Below are 18,940 nucleotides of genomic sequence, written 5' to 3'. Positions count from 1 at the left end.
TTTGATACCCTTGTGATTTTGCGATCGATTGACCATTCCTTGCACTGAAACGGTTTTGATCCTTTCTTCAACCGATCAATCCTACGATCGAAGGAAGGATCCAAGGAGGGATCAAAACCGATTCAGTGTGCCCAGCTGGCCCGTATGGGCTTTGGATCGTCATCTTCGTGTCCCCGTTGTGGCCTTGAGGGTGCTGCTTTGTTGCACATGTGTTGGGCCTGTCCGGGCCTTACTTCATATTGGCAGGACCGCTTTACTTTTGTTGACGAAACTTTACATTTGCCAGCGCCATGTACCCCAGAAGCTGGCCTGTTGGGCATTTTGAACGATTTTGTTCCTCACTCTCATTCTAGGATATTAAAACGTTTGCTTCTGTTTTATGCTAGAAAACTTGTTTTGTTGAATTGGAAGGGTGATACTCCGCCCTCTATACACCGATTTTATCTCATGGTTAATCTGGTGCGGCCTAAATATAAGCTGATTTACAAAGGACGGGCCTGTCCCCAAAAATTTACGAAAATTTTGTCTTTTCATTGTTCTGTTATTGTTTGTGTTTTATAAATGCAAAATAAACATCTTTAAAAAAAGAAAAAAAGATTCAGTATGACCCTTAGGGCTCCATGTACACTGCAGCTGATAAACTCACATTTAGGAGGTGTTCAGCGTTTTTTTCATCAGCCCCTGAACTCTCCCTAATGTTTTCCTATGTGTCCATGTACACATCTTTGTTTACAGGCAGTTGAGTTTACAGTCGTTTTTTGAACGCAACAAACTTGCGTTCAGACGATTTTATCAGCGTTTCAAATGCAAAACACTTGTAAACGAGTCTAAACGCAAATCGCATTTATAAGAGTTTGTTTTTGAAATTTTTTAACACTTTCAGTTCCCAATGCTGTCCAGAACCTTTTTTCATCATGAAAAATGCATGCAAAGAGTTTTCAAGGTACTCAAACGGACAAAACACTGAACACAGGATGTTCCTACCAAGCTTGTCACACATTGTAATCACCAATTCACACCTCAGACCTCTCCCACCCTTGGAAACAAAAGATATGTTAATGACCATTCACACCTCAATTTCCTCATGAAGACCCCCTGCCAGGTGACCTTAATGACTCCCTCCACCAGACACCTTTCCCAACCTTGGAAACAAAGGAAATGTTAATGAGCAACTCACACCTAATTATCTCAACACATACTGCTGTCTCTGCTTCTACTCTCTGTATTTCTCTGAAACAGTCTGAAATAGTTAATAATTTACCACTTTTTAGTGCATTCTGGGCATTTGGGAGGTTCTCCTGTGCTTATCTTTAAAAAAACGCTTCTAAACGCAAACGCGCATAAACACGTTATACAAACGTGGATAAACAGATGTTTTTTAACCTACATTTTCCAGCAATCAGTTTCCATTGTTGAGAAACATCCCATGTACATGGGGCCTTAGGCAGCAAGGATGACTGGGGAGGAGAGGTGAGGTTTATAAAAAAAAAAACAAACAGTCATACATCAAAGTCGCATAGGAATGCTTCTTATCTATGCCAATGAGACTGCTAAAGTCATATTGAAGTCGCATCAAAGATGCAAGTCACACACACACTATATATATATATATTTCATAGTCCCACCGGACGTCACAAGAAAATCGCATTAGAATAGTGGGCAGTGATATGTGGAAAACGCAGCATAATACGGTGTGTTAAATTTACCGCAACACCACAAAACCGCATTTATGTTTTTGATACAAAACCGTGTGAAAGTCGCCTAAAACCATCAGGAACAGGTATAAATGGGTCCTCGTGGTGGTAGAACTACCAAGTTTGTTTTTGTTTCCATAAAATAGAATATTGATTGGCTTGTCAGGCTGAACATGTGTGATGCGGCAGGTGGACCTGTGATAAACACAGACAGACGGAGGCCAAACAGCTCCTCAGCTCTGGAGGTCGCAGGTATTGAGGGTGGACACCATTGGGGAGGTAGCTGCATGTCCCGGTCTGACATCGTACAAATAGATTTCCTAACAACGATTGTGTCAGAGCTCGGGCACAGGGCCCACACAACACTGGCTCTTCTCAAGGGGTCACCGAGGGGCCCCATTGCACTGGGGGTATTAGTACTGCACAGGGGTGCGGACCGATGATTATACATTCATAGAGAGCATTAAATATGGATAGTTTACCCAAACCGAAAGCTCCTCTGCAGGTCAGGGCGCCTGTAGATAAAAACAAACCGTGCGGCTGAATATTGTCCTTGTCCTGGTGTAGGCCATCTACGTACCTTCTGAGGTGTATTATATATACTGGATACTTCATACTGTGTGCTTGCCTACCCTCCACACTCCTCTCCTCTACATACTGCTCACTGTCACACCCTCCACACTCCTCTCCTCTACATACTGCTCACTGTCACACCCTCCACACTCCTCTCCTCTACATACTGCTCACTGTCACACCCTCCACACTCCTCACCTGTATGTACTGCTCATTGTCATACACTCCTCTCCTCTACATACTGCTCACTGTCACACCCTCCACACTCCTCACCTGTACATACTGCTCACTGTCATACACTCCTCTCCTCTACATACTGCTCACTGTCACACCCTCCACACTCCTCACCTGTACATACTGCTCACTGTCACACCCTCCACACTCCTCACCTGTACGTACTGCTCACTGTCACACCCTCCTCTCCTCTACATACTGCTCACTGTCACACCCTCCACACTCCTCACCTGTATGTACTGCCCATTGTCATACCCTCCACACTCCTCACCTGTACGTACTGCTCACTGTCACACCCTCCACACTCCTCACCTGTACGTACTGCTCACTGTCATACTCTTCACACTCCTCCCCTCTACATACTGCTCACTGTCACACCCTCCACACTCCTCTCCTCTACATACTGCTCACTGTCACACCCTCCACACTCCTCTCCTCTACATACTGCTCACTGTCACACCCTCCTCTCCTCTACATACTGCTCACTGTCACGCCCTCCACGCTCCTCTCCTCTAAATACTGCTCACTGTCACGCCCTGCACGCTCCTCTCCTCTACACACTGCTCACTGTCACACCCTCCACACTCCTCTCCTCTACATACTGCTCACTGTCACACCCTCCACACTCCTCTCCTCTACATACTGCTCACTGTCACACCCTCCACGCTCCTCTCCTCTACATACTGCTCACTGTCACACCCTCCACACTCCTGTCTATACTGCTCACGGTCACACCCTGCATGCTCCTCTCCTGTACATACTGCTTTCTGTCACACCCTCCATGCTCCTCTCCTCTACATACTGCTCACTGTCACACCCTCCACACTCCTCTCCTCTACATACTGCTCACTGTCACACCCTCCACACTCCTCTCCTCTACATACTGCTCACTGTCACACCCTCCACTGTCTCTTTGACCAAAATATAATTCCTTACTGTTCAATCTTCAAAGTACTGATGCCTAAAGCTGTTTAAGGGGCCCCAACATTTCTGATGGCTGCCCTTCCAGGGCACTATGGTAGTTAGGGGCCCATTCACATGAGCAGCAGTCTCCTCTGCCCTCTGAAAAGCAGTGGATCAGTTTTCAGAGGGCGGCAGAGCAGTAGTGGCCGCCTCAAGGCATTCAAGAGCTGAATATTGTGCTGCAGCCATACGTTTGGTTTGTGACGCAGTCCTATTGACCACAATGGGAGAGTTTGGTGCCGCATTTCATACTCTGCAAACCAAGATTTCCTGCAGCCGTAAAGCATCGTGCCCATGACGTGTTTCATTCAGGGACTCTCACTGAAGTCTATGAGGCCAAAAGGACACGCAATTCAAAAACTGCACTGAAAACACAACGCGGGTGCATTTTTGCCACGATTTCAATGGGGAGGTGCGTTTTTGGTGCTATTTTTTTCCCCTACCGCAACAAAAATGAAGCAAGCAGGATTTTTTAAAAACGCAGCGAACCCACAACAGATCGGTGTGACGACTTCCATCAGAATAAACGGTCACTCGTTTTCTGCTTCTTTTAACGCAAAAGCAGAAGAAAGATGGATCCGTGTGAAAGCAGCCAAATTCTGATCGAATTACAATCACATTCGCCAACAAAACATCCCGGAGTCGACGATCGACGCAAAACAAACCGATGATTTCCTGCCTCGGATCAACTCACTTTGATGGAATCCAATCAGAACGGAGTCTAAATCGATCAAGTCACAGATCGACTTCATAAAAAAACATATAAAAGTGTGTATGGTCACCATTGGTGGCAAAATGACCGTGACTGTCGTGATTAAATCGCTTAGCCAAAGCCGCCATTTAATTAACACATTGCACTTGGCGCCCCCCTCCCCCACTGCTGTCCTTTCCATTCAGACTTTCCTGGAGACAGCCAGACAGCTGGCATTTTCTGTCTGAGGTCTTGCTGACACTTGTAGTTCTACAGTACCAAAGTGCTCCAGACAGCAAACAATGCAGCCAGGATGTGTGATCAGTACTGGGCTGTCACCCCCCCCCCCCCATACACATCAATGATCAGTACTGGGCTGTCACCCCCCCATACACCTCAATGATCAGTACTGGGCTGTCACCCCCCCATACACCTCAATGATCAGTACTGGGCTGTCACCCCCCCATACACCTCAATGATCAGTACTGGGCTGTCACCCCCTCCATACACCTCAATGATCAGTACTGGGCTGTCACCCCCCCATACACCTCAATGATCAGTACTGGGCTGTCACCCCCCCCATACACCTCAATGATCAGTACTGGGCTGTCACCCCCCCATACACATCGGCTGTCACCCCCCCATACACCTCAATGATCAGTACTGGGCTGTCACCCCCCCATACATATCAATGATAAGTACTGGGCTGTCACCCCCTCCATACACATCAATGATCAGTACTGGGCTGTCACCCCCTCCATACACCTCAATGATCAATACTGGGCTGTCACCCCCCCATACACCTCAATGATCAGTACTGGGCTGTCACCCCCCCATACACCTCAATGATCAATACTGGGCTGTCACCCCCTCCATACACATCAATGATCAGTACTGGGCTGTCACCCCCCCATACACCTCAATGATCAGCACATAAAGATGGCATCACTTCCTGACACCCTGAACCCGGGAGGAAGGGCAGGCGATGGAGGGGCACGGAGGGGGGGGGGTGCGTCTTACCTGCACTGTGCAGCCGAGTCTCAGGCGGGGAGAGGTGATGTATTCGGTGCGATGAGCCGCCCTCCCCTCTACACTGCTCAGTCTGACCCGGCAGCCGGACTGTGAACCATGCAGCTACAGCACAGGGGGAGGAGGAAAGAGGCGGGGATAGAGCTACAGAGAGGAAAGGGGCGGGGATAGAGCTACAGAGGGAGGAGGAAAGGGGCGGGGATAGAGCACCGCCTATTTGCAAGGTAATGGTGATTTGCCACACATAATAAAGTGTAATTGCCATGTGCCGCCACTAAGTGCGCTGCTGAGAGCTAGTAACCATAGTAACCAATGATTCTTTCCTCCCCCATACTCTATGATTGTTTATTGATGGGGTATATATATATATATATATACACACACACACACCCATACACTATATTACGAAAAGTATTGGTCCCGCCCTCCAAATCATGTGATTCAGGTGTTCCAATCACCTCCATGGACACAGGTGTATAAAATCATCCCCTAGGCATGCAGACTGCTTCTACAAACATTGGTGAAAGAATGGGTCGCTCTCAGGAGCTCAGTGACTCCAAGCGTGGTCCTGTGATAGGTGGCCACCTGTGCAATAAGTCCATCCGTGACATTTCCTGGCTACTAAATATTCCACGCTCAACTGTTAGTGGGATTATAACAAAGTGGAAGCAACTGGGAACAACAGCCACTCAGCCACCAAGTGGTAGGCCACGTCACATGACAGAGCGGGGTCAGTGCACAGTGCGCAGAAGTCACCAACTGTCTGCAGAGCCAATAGCTAAAGACCTCCAAACTTGGTGTGGCCTTCAGATGAGCCCAACAACAGTGCGTAGAGAGCTTCATGGAATGGGTTTCCATGGCCGAGCAGCTGCATCCAAGCCTTACATCGCCAAGTGCAATGCAAAGTGTCGGATGCCGTGGTGTAAAGCACGCCGCCACTGGACTCTAGAGCAGTGGAGACATGTTCTCTGGAGTGACCAATCACATTTCTCTGGCAATCCGATGGATGTGTTGCCATGAGAACGGTACTTGCCTGACTGCATTGTGCCAAGTGTAAAGTTTGGTGGAGGGGGGATTATGGTGTGGGGTTGTTTTTCAGGGGTTGGGCTTGGCCCCCTAGTTCCAGTGAAAGGAACTCTTAAGGTGACATTTTGGACAATTTCATGCACCCAACTTTGTGGGAACAGTTTGGGGATGGCCCCTTCCTGTTCCAACATGACCACACACCAGTGCACAAAGCAAGGTCCATAAAGACATGGAGGAGTCAGTTTGGGGTGGAGGAACTTGACTGGCCTGCACAGAGTTCTGACCTCAAACCCATAGAACACCTTTGGGATGAATTAGAGCAGAGACAGCGAGCCAGGCCTCCTCCCCCGACATCAGTGCCTGACCTGACAAATGTGCTTCTGGAAGAATGGTCCAACCTTCCCATAGACACCCTCCTAAACCTTGTGGACGGCCTTCCCAGAAGAGTTGAAGCTGTTATAACTGTAAAGGGCGGGGCCAACTCAATATTGAACCCTACGGACCAAGACTGGGGAGCCATTAAAGTTCATGTGTGTGGAAAGGCAGGCCGACCAATACTTTCAGTAATATAGTATATACATTATATAATATATAATGTACACCATCAGCATATATATATTGATGGTGTACATTGGGGGTCAGCAACCAGTAAATTCCGGCCTGGTAACTGGTAGGGTTGGGCTGAATGTTCGAGTCAAACCCAAGTTAAAATTGAACATAGACATTCGTGTGTTCACTGAATACAAGAACGATATGGGGCGTTCGGCAGGCTATTCGCCCGCAGCTCTCCACAATGCACTGTGCCCTGACACTGCATTCTAATTGGTCAAAGCATTGCTCCCGACCACAGGTAGGTAGGCTAAAAAGTAGGAGGTCTTGTGAGGAGCGAAGAGTACGGGTTGGGTGGTATTTGGGTATCAGGTCGGTGATGTAGTTTGGGCCAGCATTATGAATGGCGTTGTACGTCAATGTTAGTAGTTTGAATTTGATGCGTTGGGCAATCGGGAGCCAGTGGAGGGAATGACAGAGGGGGGTGGCAGAAGCGGGGCGGTTGGTAAGGTGGATGAGTCTGGCCGCTGAGTTCAGGATAGACTGAAGCGGGGATAGTCTGTGATGAGGTAGGCCGGTGAGAAGGGAGTTGCAGTAGTTCAGACGTGAGATAATAAGGGAGTGAACGAGTTGTTTAGTGGTGTCTGGGGTTAGGAACGAACGTATTTTGGAGATGTTGCGGAGGTGGAGCCTGCATGAGTTTGCTAATGATTGGACATGGGGTAGGAAGGACAGGTTTGAGTCTAGAGTGACATCTAGGACTTTGGCTTGCGGGGTGGGACTGATGGTGGCGTTATTGGTCGTGATGGAGAGGGGGGGGGGAATTCAGGAGCTCGGTTTTGGAAGGGTTCAATTTGAGGAAATGGAGCGACATCCAGTCTGATATGTCATTCAGTAGGTGGGTAATACGGGTGGAGACTGAAGGGGTGAGTTGAGGGATGGAGAGGTAAATTTGCGCGTCATTGGCGTAGAGGTGAGTGTATCAGTTTGCCGAGGGAGGAGGTGTAGATGGAGAAGAGAAGGGGCCCGAGGACAGAGCCTTGGGGGACCCCAACAGAGAGGGGGAGGTGGTAGCATTATAGGTAACGCTGAAGGAGCGTTGGGATAGATAGGAGGAGAGCCAGGAGAGAGCGGAGTCTCTGATGCCAAGAGAGTGTAGTTTATTAAGGAGGAGGGGGTGGTCAACTGTGTCGAAGGCCGCGGAGAGGTCGAGGAGTAGGAGGACTGAGTAGTGGCCATTAGCTTTGGCGGTTAGCAGGTCATTAGTGATTTTGAGTAGGGCGGTTTCGGTGGAGTGTAGGGTATGGAAGCCAGACTGTCGGGGATCGAGGAGGTTGCCTCCTCACCACCTGATTGAAACCCACAGTTGCCATGCAAAGCATGTGATTGCGTCACGGTAGTATGGCAATTAGTGGTTTAAATCAGGTATGAGGAGGTGCCTGGAGATATTTGACTTCTCCCATGTTGTCCAGGTAGATCTCCTCTTTACCCCGGGTTCACACCTAAGCGTTTGTTGCAGTGTTTTGCAGAAATGCAGTACAGTCTACTTAACATGAGTTCCTATGGGACAGGTTCACAGCTCTGCGTTTCACCCAGTGTGTTTTTTTGTAAAGGGTCAGGGACTTTTTTTAACGCAAAAACTTGCATTTTTGGTTCTATAGGCTTCAATGGAAATGCTGCAGAAAAGCATGTAGTGCGTTCTTTATGCGTTTTTGATCCGTTTTTAATATTCAACAAGAAAAATGAAAATAATGAAAAAAAAAACTCAGCAAAATGCATAAAAAACGCAACAACAACGCAGGTGCAAAAACACAAAATGCAATGCAGAAGCGGCTCAAACGCAATCTCCATAGGTGTGAATCTAACCTTAAGTCCTCACGCACACGGGACGTTTTTACAGCGGCTGTTTTTGGCTTTTTTTCTACAGCCAGTAAACCCCCCACCATGTTATCCTATGTGTCCATACACACATAGACTGGAATCAATGTTTTTTGGCTGGAAAAACCCCCAGGGTTTCTAGAGGAGCTTTGTAGCTGTAAAACCGCTCTAATGCTGGAAAACGCAGCAAACTGGCGTTTTTGGACTTTTTTTGAGCAAAAAAAAAATTTTTTTGGGTAAACCAAAACCGCTAAAAAACACAAACGCGAAAAAAACGCTAATGCAAAAATGCTAAAGAACCCTGTAAAACACATTTTTAACGTGCCTTTAGGCAGCTAACATTACCAGCGTTATCAAAACGCCCGTGTGCATGGAGTCTTAGGATGCCTATACTTGGTATACATTATTATATATACAGTATATTGATGGTATGAATTGCAGTATATTCTATATGGCCGACACCTGCTCTGATTGCACACACCGGAAGCCTGTCAGCAAGTGTTGATTGGCAGTGTCCAATCACAGCCCAGAGCCCTGTGATGACAATCAACACAGAGCTCTGTACACAGGGATTGACCTGTCAGTTTCTCAGGGATGAAAAACTAAAGCAAGCCATACATGAGTCGAATTTCATACGATTTTGCGATCGAAAATCGTAAACATCGTTCGTTCTATAATCCGATGGTCTTTTTTCGTTTATATCACAAAAAATAAAAAACCCAGTGGTGATCAAATACCACCAAAAAAAGCTCTATTTAATTTTTATTATGTTTTCTTCATTCCATATGTTCTCGGGATATCTTTGTACTTTCTTGGAAAAACAATAAAAACCATTGAAAATTAAATGAAAGCTCTATTTGAGTGAAAAAAAACAACATAAATTTTGTTTTGGTACAGTGTTGCATGACTGCTCAATTACCAGTTAAAGCAGCACGGCGCTGAATAGCAAAAAAATGACCTGGCCGTGAAGGGAGTAAAATCTTCCGGAGCTGACGTGGTTAAAAGATTTCCTTAATACATAGGTAGGTGAATTGATGGCTTTCCATATCTGCCTAGAGCTCGGCTTAAAATGATTTTTTTTTTTTTCAAAGACAGGTAGCAGAATACATTTTGGCCAAAATTTATAAAGAATTTTGATTCTTCTATGTTTTATAGCAGAAAGTAAAAAATATGGTGTTTTTTTTCATAATTTTTCGTCTTTTTCGTTTATATTACAAAAAATTAAAAAAACAGTGGTGGTCAAATACCACCAAAAGAAAGCTCTATATAATTTTTATTATGTTTTCTTCATCCTATATATTCTCGGGATATTTTTGTACTTTCTTGGAAAAACAGTAAAAACCACTGGAAATTAAAAGAAAGCTCTATTTGCGTGAAAAAAAAGATATCAATTTCGTTTTGGTACAGTGTTGCATGACTGCGCAATTACCAGTTAAAGTAGCACGGTGCCAAATAGCAAAAAATGGCCTGGTCCTGAAGAGGGGAAAATCTTCCAGAGCTGACGCGGTTAAAAGAGTACCTTAATACAGCGTTTTTCAACCACTGTGCCGCGGCACACTAGTGTGCCGTGAGATATTGTCTGGTGTGCCGTGGGAAAAATTCCAATTTCATCTGTAACATGTGGCTTCGGCTCACAAATAGACCAATCATTAGAATCTAATGATTCAGTGGTCGGCAAGCCGCGGCTCGCGAGCCACATGCGGCTCTTTACCCAGTCTAATGCGGCTCTTCTGTGTGCCGGGCGCCTGCTCCCCTCCCTCCTCTCGGTCGGCCGCTCCCCTGCCTCCTCTCGGTTGGCAGCCCCAAAAGTCCGCGCGGACCTTTTAATCCGGCTTGCGGATGTGGCTGTCAGGATGTGTGTAGGCGGGGCAGCGTGCCGAACGTGAGGGGAGGGGAGCTAGGCTCCTCTCACAGTCCGCCCTGAAGACCCGAACGGCGCGGGAAGACAGCGAGAGGAACGCAAAAGGTAAGTGAATTGACACGGGGGACTTGGCTTACTAGAAGGGGGGGGGGGGGAATAGTACTGTGGGGGATGAAATACTATATGAGGGATGAATTACTTTATGAGGGATGAAATACTATATGGGGGGATGAAATACTATATGGGGGATGAATTACTATATCAGGGATGAATTACTATATGAGGGATGAAATACTATATGGGGGGATGAAATACTATATGGGGGGATGAAATACTATATGGGGGGATGAATTACTATATGAGGGATGAAATACTATATGGGGGGATGAAATACTATATGAGGGATGAAATACTATATGGGGGATGAATTACTATATGAGGGATGAATTACTGTATGAGGGATGAAATACTATATGGGGGGATGAAATAATTATAAAATAATTTCTTTGTGTTTGATTACTATTCAAGAGAATTACTTTATATATAGTCAATATAGGCACAGAGGTAATTTTTTTTAACATTTTCTAATGGTGGTGTGCCTCGTGATTTTTTTCATGAAAAAAGTGTGCCTTTGCACAAAAAAGGTTGAAAAACACTGCCTTAATACATATGTAGGTGAATTGATGGCCTTCCATATCTGCCTAGAGCTCGGCTTCATCGACTCTCCAGACCGTCAGAACGAACCAAAACGCATTCATGACTATAAACCGCCAGGCGGGAGGCAGACAAGCAACAGACATAAAAGCTCAAATAACTGACATAAACAATGCGCTGTCACTGTATACTGACACTTTTACACTTTCATGGTCATTTGATTTTCAGCCGTTGACACCCTGTAGGCACATAATTCGACTTGTAATTGTTTTTTGCACGCTTGTTGTGGCCAGAATGACTGCAGATGGATCTTATCTATAGGAGCTTTGTCCCGGCTGTAGACCTAAAGCCGGCCATAGATGGATCCGAATTCGGCCAGTCCAGAGGGAACCGGACAAAACCTCGATTCATCTATGGGCAGGCTGGTTGCAGTGAAGTCAATTTATCGATCGACTTCAGTCCAGCCAGCCTGTCAGGTTTTTTTCTTAATTCGATCACTTCCAGCAGCTAGCTTCAAGCAGTGATCGTAGCAGGGGCGGACTGACCATTTGGAAACTCAGGCACTGCCCGAGGGCCCGGGGTCAGTAGGGGGCCCCATGAGATGCCCCTGGTACCTTTTTCATAGGCTTTTTTGAGTTTGGGCAAGGACACAGGGGCCCCATGATCCCCTATTGCCTGGGGGCCCCATGAGTTGTCAGTCCACCCCTGGATCGTAGTATTCTGATGGCAGGGAAACCTCCCGCTGTCAGAATACAATAGCTTTATGGGAGGGATTCCCCCACCAACCCTTACCCTAGGTGCACACCTATTCCTTTTCCACAGCGTTTTGCAGAAACGCACTACCATCCATTTAACAAGATTTCCTATGGGACACGTTCACATCTGCGCGTTTTCACCTGGTGCTTTTTTTTGGAAAGGGTCTGGGACTTTTTTGAATGCAAAACATTGCGTTTTTGGTTCTATAGACTTCAATGGGAACGCTGCAGAAAAGCATGTATTGCAGTTTTGCTGCATTTTTGATGCGTTTTGCATTTAAAATCTGCCAAGCAACAAGAAAGAAAAATGAAAAAAAAGGCGCATCAAAAATGGGGCAAAAATGCAAGTGCAAAACGCAACGCAAAACGCATCAAACGCAACCTGCATAGGTGTGAATCTAGACTTAGGCGGGCCATACATGAAACAAATTTCTTTCCTGCAACCGTCTATGGCCGGCCTTACTGTGTTGATGGGGGAATCGAGCAATTCTGTGTGTCCACCCATGGTTGGAGGAAAGAAAAACGTGGCAAAAACGCAATACATGTTTTTCTGCATTCCTTCGCTGCAGAAAAGCATGTATTACGTTTTTGCCACATTTTTGATGCGTTTTGAGTTTAAAATCTGCCTAGCAACAAGAATGAAAAATGAAAAAAAAAAACGTGGCAAAAATGAATATGCAAAAACGCAATGCAGAAATGCATCAAACGCAACCTGCATAGGTGTGAACCTAGACTTAAGCAGGCCATACATGGAACAAATTTCTTTCCTGCAACCGTCTATGGCCGGCCTTACTGTGTTGACGGGGGAATCGAGCAATTCTCTGTGTCCATCCATGGTTGGAGGAAAGAAAATTGGTTAATGTATGGCCTGCCTAAAAAAAATCCCCACATCAACACACAATGTGGATGCAGGGATCACCCCCGCTGCATTATTGTATTCTGGCAGGGGGACTCCCCACCATCAGAATACACAGATCAGAGCTCGCAGCCATTGGCTGCAAGTGCTGAAAGATTTTTGGTTTTCCAGCAATGATCGTTCAACAGAAGCCAGTTGTAAGGCCGGCTTTTATTGAACAGACAGCGACACACACAGACCGAAATGTGTGTACCGGGCTTAAAGGCAAAATGTTTTTCGTCAGGTGTTTATTGCTGTCTGTGCCCCCGTTAGAACCCATTCACACTTGTGCGACTTATGTGACTTTAGGGTAGTCAGAGCCCATTCACACTTGTGCGACTTATCATGCGACTTTGGAGTAGTCAGAGCCCATTCACACTTGTGCGACTTATCATGCGAATTTGGAGTAGTCAGAGCCCATTCACACTTGTGCGACTTATCATGTGACTTTAGGGTAGTCAGAGCCCATTCACACTTGTGCGACTTATCATGTGACTTTAGGGTAGTCAGAGCCCATTCACACTTGTGCGACTTATCATGTGACTTTAGGGTAGTAAGAGCCCATTCACACTTGTGCGACTTATCATGTGACTTTAGGGTAGTAAGAGCCCATTCATACTTGTGCGACTTATCATGCGAATTTGGGGTAGTCAGAGCCCATTCACACTTGTGCGACTTATCATGTGACTTTGGGGTAGTCAGAGCCCATTCACATTTGTGCGACTTATCATGTGCCTTTGGGGTAGTCAGAGCCCATTCACACTTGTGCGACTTATCATGTGACTTTGGGGTAGTCAGAGCCCATTCTCATTTGTGCGACTTATCATGTGACTTTGGGGTAGTCAGAGCCCATTCACACTTGTGCGACTTATCATGTGACTTTGGGGTAGTCAGAGCCCATTCACACTTGTGCGACTTATCATGTGACTTTGGAGTAGTCAGAGCCCATTCACACTTGTGCGACTTATCATGTGACTTTAGGGTAGTAAGAGCCCATTCACACTTGTGCGACTTATCATGCGAATTTGGGGTAGTCAGAGCCCATTCACACTTGTGCGACTTATCATGCGAATTTGGGGTAGTCAGAGCCCATTCACATTTGTGCGACTTATCATGTGACTTTGGGGTACTAAGAGCCCATTCACACTTGTGCGACTTATCATGCGAATTTGGGGTAGTAAGAGCCCATTCACACTTGTGCGACTTATCATGTGACTTTGGGGCAGTCAGAGCCCATTCACACTTGTGCGACTTATCATGTGACTTTGGAGTAGTCAGAGCCCATTCACACTTGTGCGACTTATGCGACTTTGCAGTAGTAAGAGCCCATTCACACTTGTGCGACTTATCATGCGACTTTGGGGTAGTAAGAGCACAATCACATTTGTGTGACTTACCATGCGATTTTGGGGTAGTAAGAGCCCATTCACATTTGTTCGACTTATGCGACTTTGGGGTAGTCACAGCACAATCACACTTGTTCGACTTATCATGCGACTTTGGGGTCCCAAGCCACATAACAAGTCGTGCCCCATGTTTCCCAATGAGTACCATTCATATATTTGCAACTTCAAGTCACAGCAACTTGAAAGCAGTTCCTACACTACATTGGTCTGACTTTCATGCGACTTGAGGGCCATAGACTTCAGTTTAAACCCTCCAAAGTTGCGTGACAGTCGCACCTGAATGATATACACGTGACTTGTGTGCGACTTTGCTGAGCACGAACAATCACGCGGTCTACTCTTTGACTCCTGTGCCAGCCCATCCAAAGTTGCACTGTAAAGTCGCAGGATTTTGAAGCCACACAAGTGTGAATGGAGCCTAAAAGTGAAAGGAAATCACCAGAGCCGGAATAGAGGGGAAATCTTCCAATGGGGACACTGGTTCTGGGATTTTTTCACATTTGCTTCCTGTTTTGGCTGGAAGTGGAAGTGGAGGGAAATCTCCCCAACATAGAGGGGGGGGGGGGACCTAACAGGGGTTATAATCCTCCCTTACTCTACCCAAAAAGGAAAAAAAGTTTTGCCTTAGCGGCTCTTTCAGACAGCTGGCCGGGGCCATGAAAACAGGTGGCTAAGCCATGGTTTTACCGCCCCTGGTTGCCCACCCTTGTAACATTACAGCCATGGTTGTACACATGGCATGACTGTAATGCTGTTCTTCAGAACTGCAGCATTTTTTCTAACTCGGGGTGCAGAATTTGGCAAGCCAGACTGCCTCTCAAATCGCCCACTGAGTTCAGTCATGCCGCAACCACACGCATTTGTTATATGGTAGTCAGGGGCGGACTGACCATTTGGAAACTCAGGCACTGCCCGAGGGCCCGGGGTCAGTAGGGGGCCCCATGAGAGGCCCCTTGTACCTTTTTCATAGGCTTTTTTGAGTTTGGGCAAGGACACAGGGGCCCCATGATCCGATCCCCTATTGCCCGGGGGCCCCATGATGTTGAGGAGGTGATATAATGCCCACTCAACGCCTGTTAAATACCCTCTGAAAATCGACCTGAATGTGGATCACTCTTCGGGGGGGGGGAGCACTGCAAGTGTGAAAGAGCCCTTTAAATGGGAACCTACTGCCATTTCCAATGTTTTATTTTTCCTTTAAATTGGGAACGTGATCTGCTATCAGTCTCAATGATGGGGCACTATTCCTCCCACTGACACTAATGATGGGACACTATTCCTCCCACTGATACCAATGATGGGGCACTATTCCTCCCACTGATACCAATGATGGGACACTATTCCTCCCACTGACACCAATGATGGGACACTATCCCTCCCACTGATACCAATGATGGGGCACTATTCCTCCCACTATTACCAACGATGGGGCACTATTCCTCCCACTGATACCAATGATGGGGCACTATTCCTCCCACTGACACCAACGATGGAGCACTATTCCTCCCACTGATACCAATGATGGGGCACTATTCCTCCCACTATTACCAACGATGGGGCACTATTCCTCCCACTATTACCAATGATGGGGCACTATTCCTCCCACTGACACCAACGATGGAGCACTATTCCTCCCACTATTACCAATGATGGGGCACTATTCCTCCCACTAATACCAATGATGGGGCGCTATTCCTCCCACTGACACCAATGATGGGGCATTATTCCTCCCACTGATACCAATGATGGGGCACTATTCCTCCCACTATTACCAATGATGGGGCACTATTCCTCCCACTGACACCAATGATGGGGCACTATTCCTCCCACTGATACCAATGATGGGGCACTATTCCTTCCACTGACACCAATGATGGGGCACTATTCCTCCCACTAATATCAATGATGGGGCACTATTCCTTCCACTGACACCAATGATGGGGCACTATTCCTCCCACTAATACCAATGATGGGGCACTATTCATCCCACAGACACCAATGATGGGGCACTATTACTCCCACTGACACCAATGATGGGGCACTATTCCTCCCACTGACACCAATGATGGGGCACTATTCCTCCCACTAATACCAATGATGGGGCACAATTCCTCCCACTATTACCAATGATGGGGCACTATTCCTCCCACTAATACCAATGATGGGGCACTATTCATCCCACAGACACCAATGATGGGGCACTATTCCTCCCACTGACACCAATGATGGGGCACTATTCCTCCCACTGACACCAATGATGGGGCACTATTCCTCCCACTAATACCAATGATGGGGCACTATTCCTCCCACTGATACCAATGATAGGGCACTATTCATCCCACAGACACCAATGATGGGGCACTATTCCTTCCACTGATACCAATGATGGGGCACTATTCCTCCCACTGATACCAATGATGGGGCACTATTCATCCCACTGACACCAATGATGGGGCACTATTCCTCCCACTGACACCAATGATGGGGCACTATTCCTCCCACTAATACCAATGATGGGGCACTATTCCTCCCACTGACACCAATGATTGGGCATTTTTTACTCTCAGTGCATTTTCCACTCCCACTGGCCACAGTCCGGTCCCCTCACTGTCTGAAGGACAGTAAAGTGGCCCTTTGTTTGGAAAGTATGGAGACCCCGGCCCTATACAATCCGAGTGAATGAAACTTCTGCCCAGAGAGTTTTAGGTAACAGGAGATTCTTATCATCATATTAGCGTCATCTAGTGGCCAAATGTTGTAATGTGCAATTAGTTTTCTGTCCCATTCAGGGGCGGACTGACAACTCATGGGGCCCCCCAGGCAATAGGGGATCATGGGGCCCCTGTGTCCTTGCCCAAACTCAAAAACACCTATGAAAAAGGTACCAGGGGCATCTCATGGGGCCCCCAACTGCCTCCGGGCCCTCGGACAGTGCCCGAGTTTCCAAATGGTCAGTCCGCCCCTGGTCCCATTCACTCAATGAACATGCTGTGCAAAGTTTTTTTATCCCCCACTGTTAGAATGTTGCTGTCTACACGAGTGAACTACTACATACACTTTTCATCATGATTGTTAGTGTGATGTAACTAGACACGTGCAGAACTAAGACATTTGTTTTCGTTTCATTTCGGATCGATTCATTAATTTACTAAATTCGTTTTGTGACATTCATAACGCAATTCGTTTAGTTATGTTGAAAGATTTATTTTTTCATTTTCGACTGGATTCACATTTCTCCAATGCATTTAACGTATTCAAATCAAATTCAATCAGAAAATATCAAATCGATCCAAATTCTTTCTGAAGAATAGCTGGTTCTGTTCTAATCTAAATTCGAATTTTGGAAGATGGCTATATTCTTTCTATTTTATTCTACTCTATTCTATATTTTTCCTATTCTATCTTTTCAATTTTTTTTATTTTCTATTATATTCTATTTTTTATATTGTATTCCTTTATTTTCTGTTTTATTCTATTCTATTCACATTCGAACTTCAGAAGGCAGCTATATTCTTTCTATTCTATTTTATTGTATTTTTTTTCTATTCTTTTGTTTTTTATTCTATTTTTTTCTATACTATTCTATAATTTTCTTTTCTATTATTTTCTGTTCTTTAATTTCTATTCTACTGTTATTTCATTTAATTTCTATTGTATTCATTTTCTATTCTATTTATTTTCTATTTTATTCTTTTGGCATTCTATTCTTTAATTTTCTGATCTATTCTTTTATTTTCTGTTCTATTTAGGAAGTGACATCTTGTTTACTGCTATTCATGTGATCCCTGATTGGCCAATCAGGGATCACATGAATCGGGACCTCACAAAGAGGTCCCGTACAGTGATTTGTGTTCCGGAGGACAAAGCAGGCGCTGGATTTTTTTCTATTCTTTTGTTTTTTATTCTATTTTTTCTATACTATTCTATTCTATTATTTTATTTTCTATTCTATTATTTTCTGTTCTTTTATTTTCTATTCTACTCTGTTATTTATTTTTCATGTCTATTCTATTCATTTTCCATTCTATTTATTTTCTATTTTATTCTTTTGACATTCTAATCTTTTATTTTCTATTTTATTCTATTCTTACATAGCTGAAAAAAAGACAAAACTCCATCCAGTTCAACTATGAAAAAAAAAAAGTTAATCTCCTTCTTTTATTCTATCTTGACATCTGAATTCCAGAAGACAGTTATATTGCATCACAGACAGTCTGAAGAAAATCAGAAATAGTCAGGCATATGTTTACATTTCGAATTTGTTTTCAATTTTGTTTTCCTCATTGGTGTCAGTGGGAGGAATAGTGCCCCATATCAGTGGAGGAATACATCTAGACATGTGCAGTTCGTTTCACTCTCAATCAAAATTCTGACAAACTTTTTGTTATTCGAATGTATCCAAATTTCTGCATAACAAATTTAAACAAATCTGAAATAATGAAACAAAATTTCATCCAAAATAGGGAATTATCCAAATTTGATCTGAATTCAAAACTGATTTGAAAACAAGATTGAAAACAAATTTGAAATGTAAACATATCCCTGACTATAATTCCCTATTTTGGATGAAATTTTGTTTCATTATTTCAGATTTGTTTAAATTTGTTACTATTGTAATTCAGAAATTTGGATACATTCGAATAGCGCAAATTGTGTCTGAACTTTGATTCAGCGCAAAACGAACTGCACGTGTCTAGATGTATCCGCCAATCTGAACTCACCCATCTAGCAT

At 45.1% G+C, this 18,940-nt stretch overlaps 1 protein-coding gene across 1 annotated transcript in view; it reads right to left on the bottom strand.

The window, feature by feature from the left end:
- The window catches only part of ME2 (malic enzyme 2), a 99,829-nt gene extending 94,520 nt beyond the window's left edge, over window positions 1–5,309 (bottom strand). The window contains exon 1 of the mRNA XM_089681612.1: window positions 5,176–5,309. The gene's annotated coding sequence lies outside the window, so the exon portion shown is untranslated. The remainder of the gene's footprint in view (window positions 1–5,175) is intronic.
- Between the last annotated feature and the right edge of the window lie 13,631 nt (window positions 5,310–18,940).

This window comes from Staurois parvus, unplaced genomic scaffold, assembly GCF_062004578.1.
Source record: "Staurois parvus isolate SC_StPar_1 unplaced genomic scaffold, SC_StPar_1.0 ptg000272l, whole genome shotgun sequence".
NCBI lineage: Eukaryota > Metazoa > Chordata > Amphibia > Anura > Ranidae > Staurois > Staurois parvus.
Note: the sequence above shows the minus strand (reverse complement) of the source record. Positions and strands in the feature narration are given on the sequence as shown.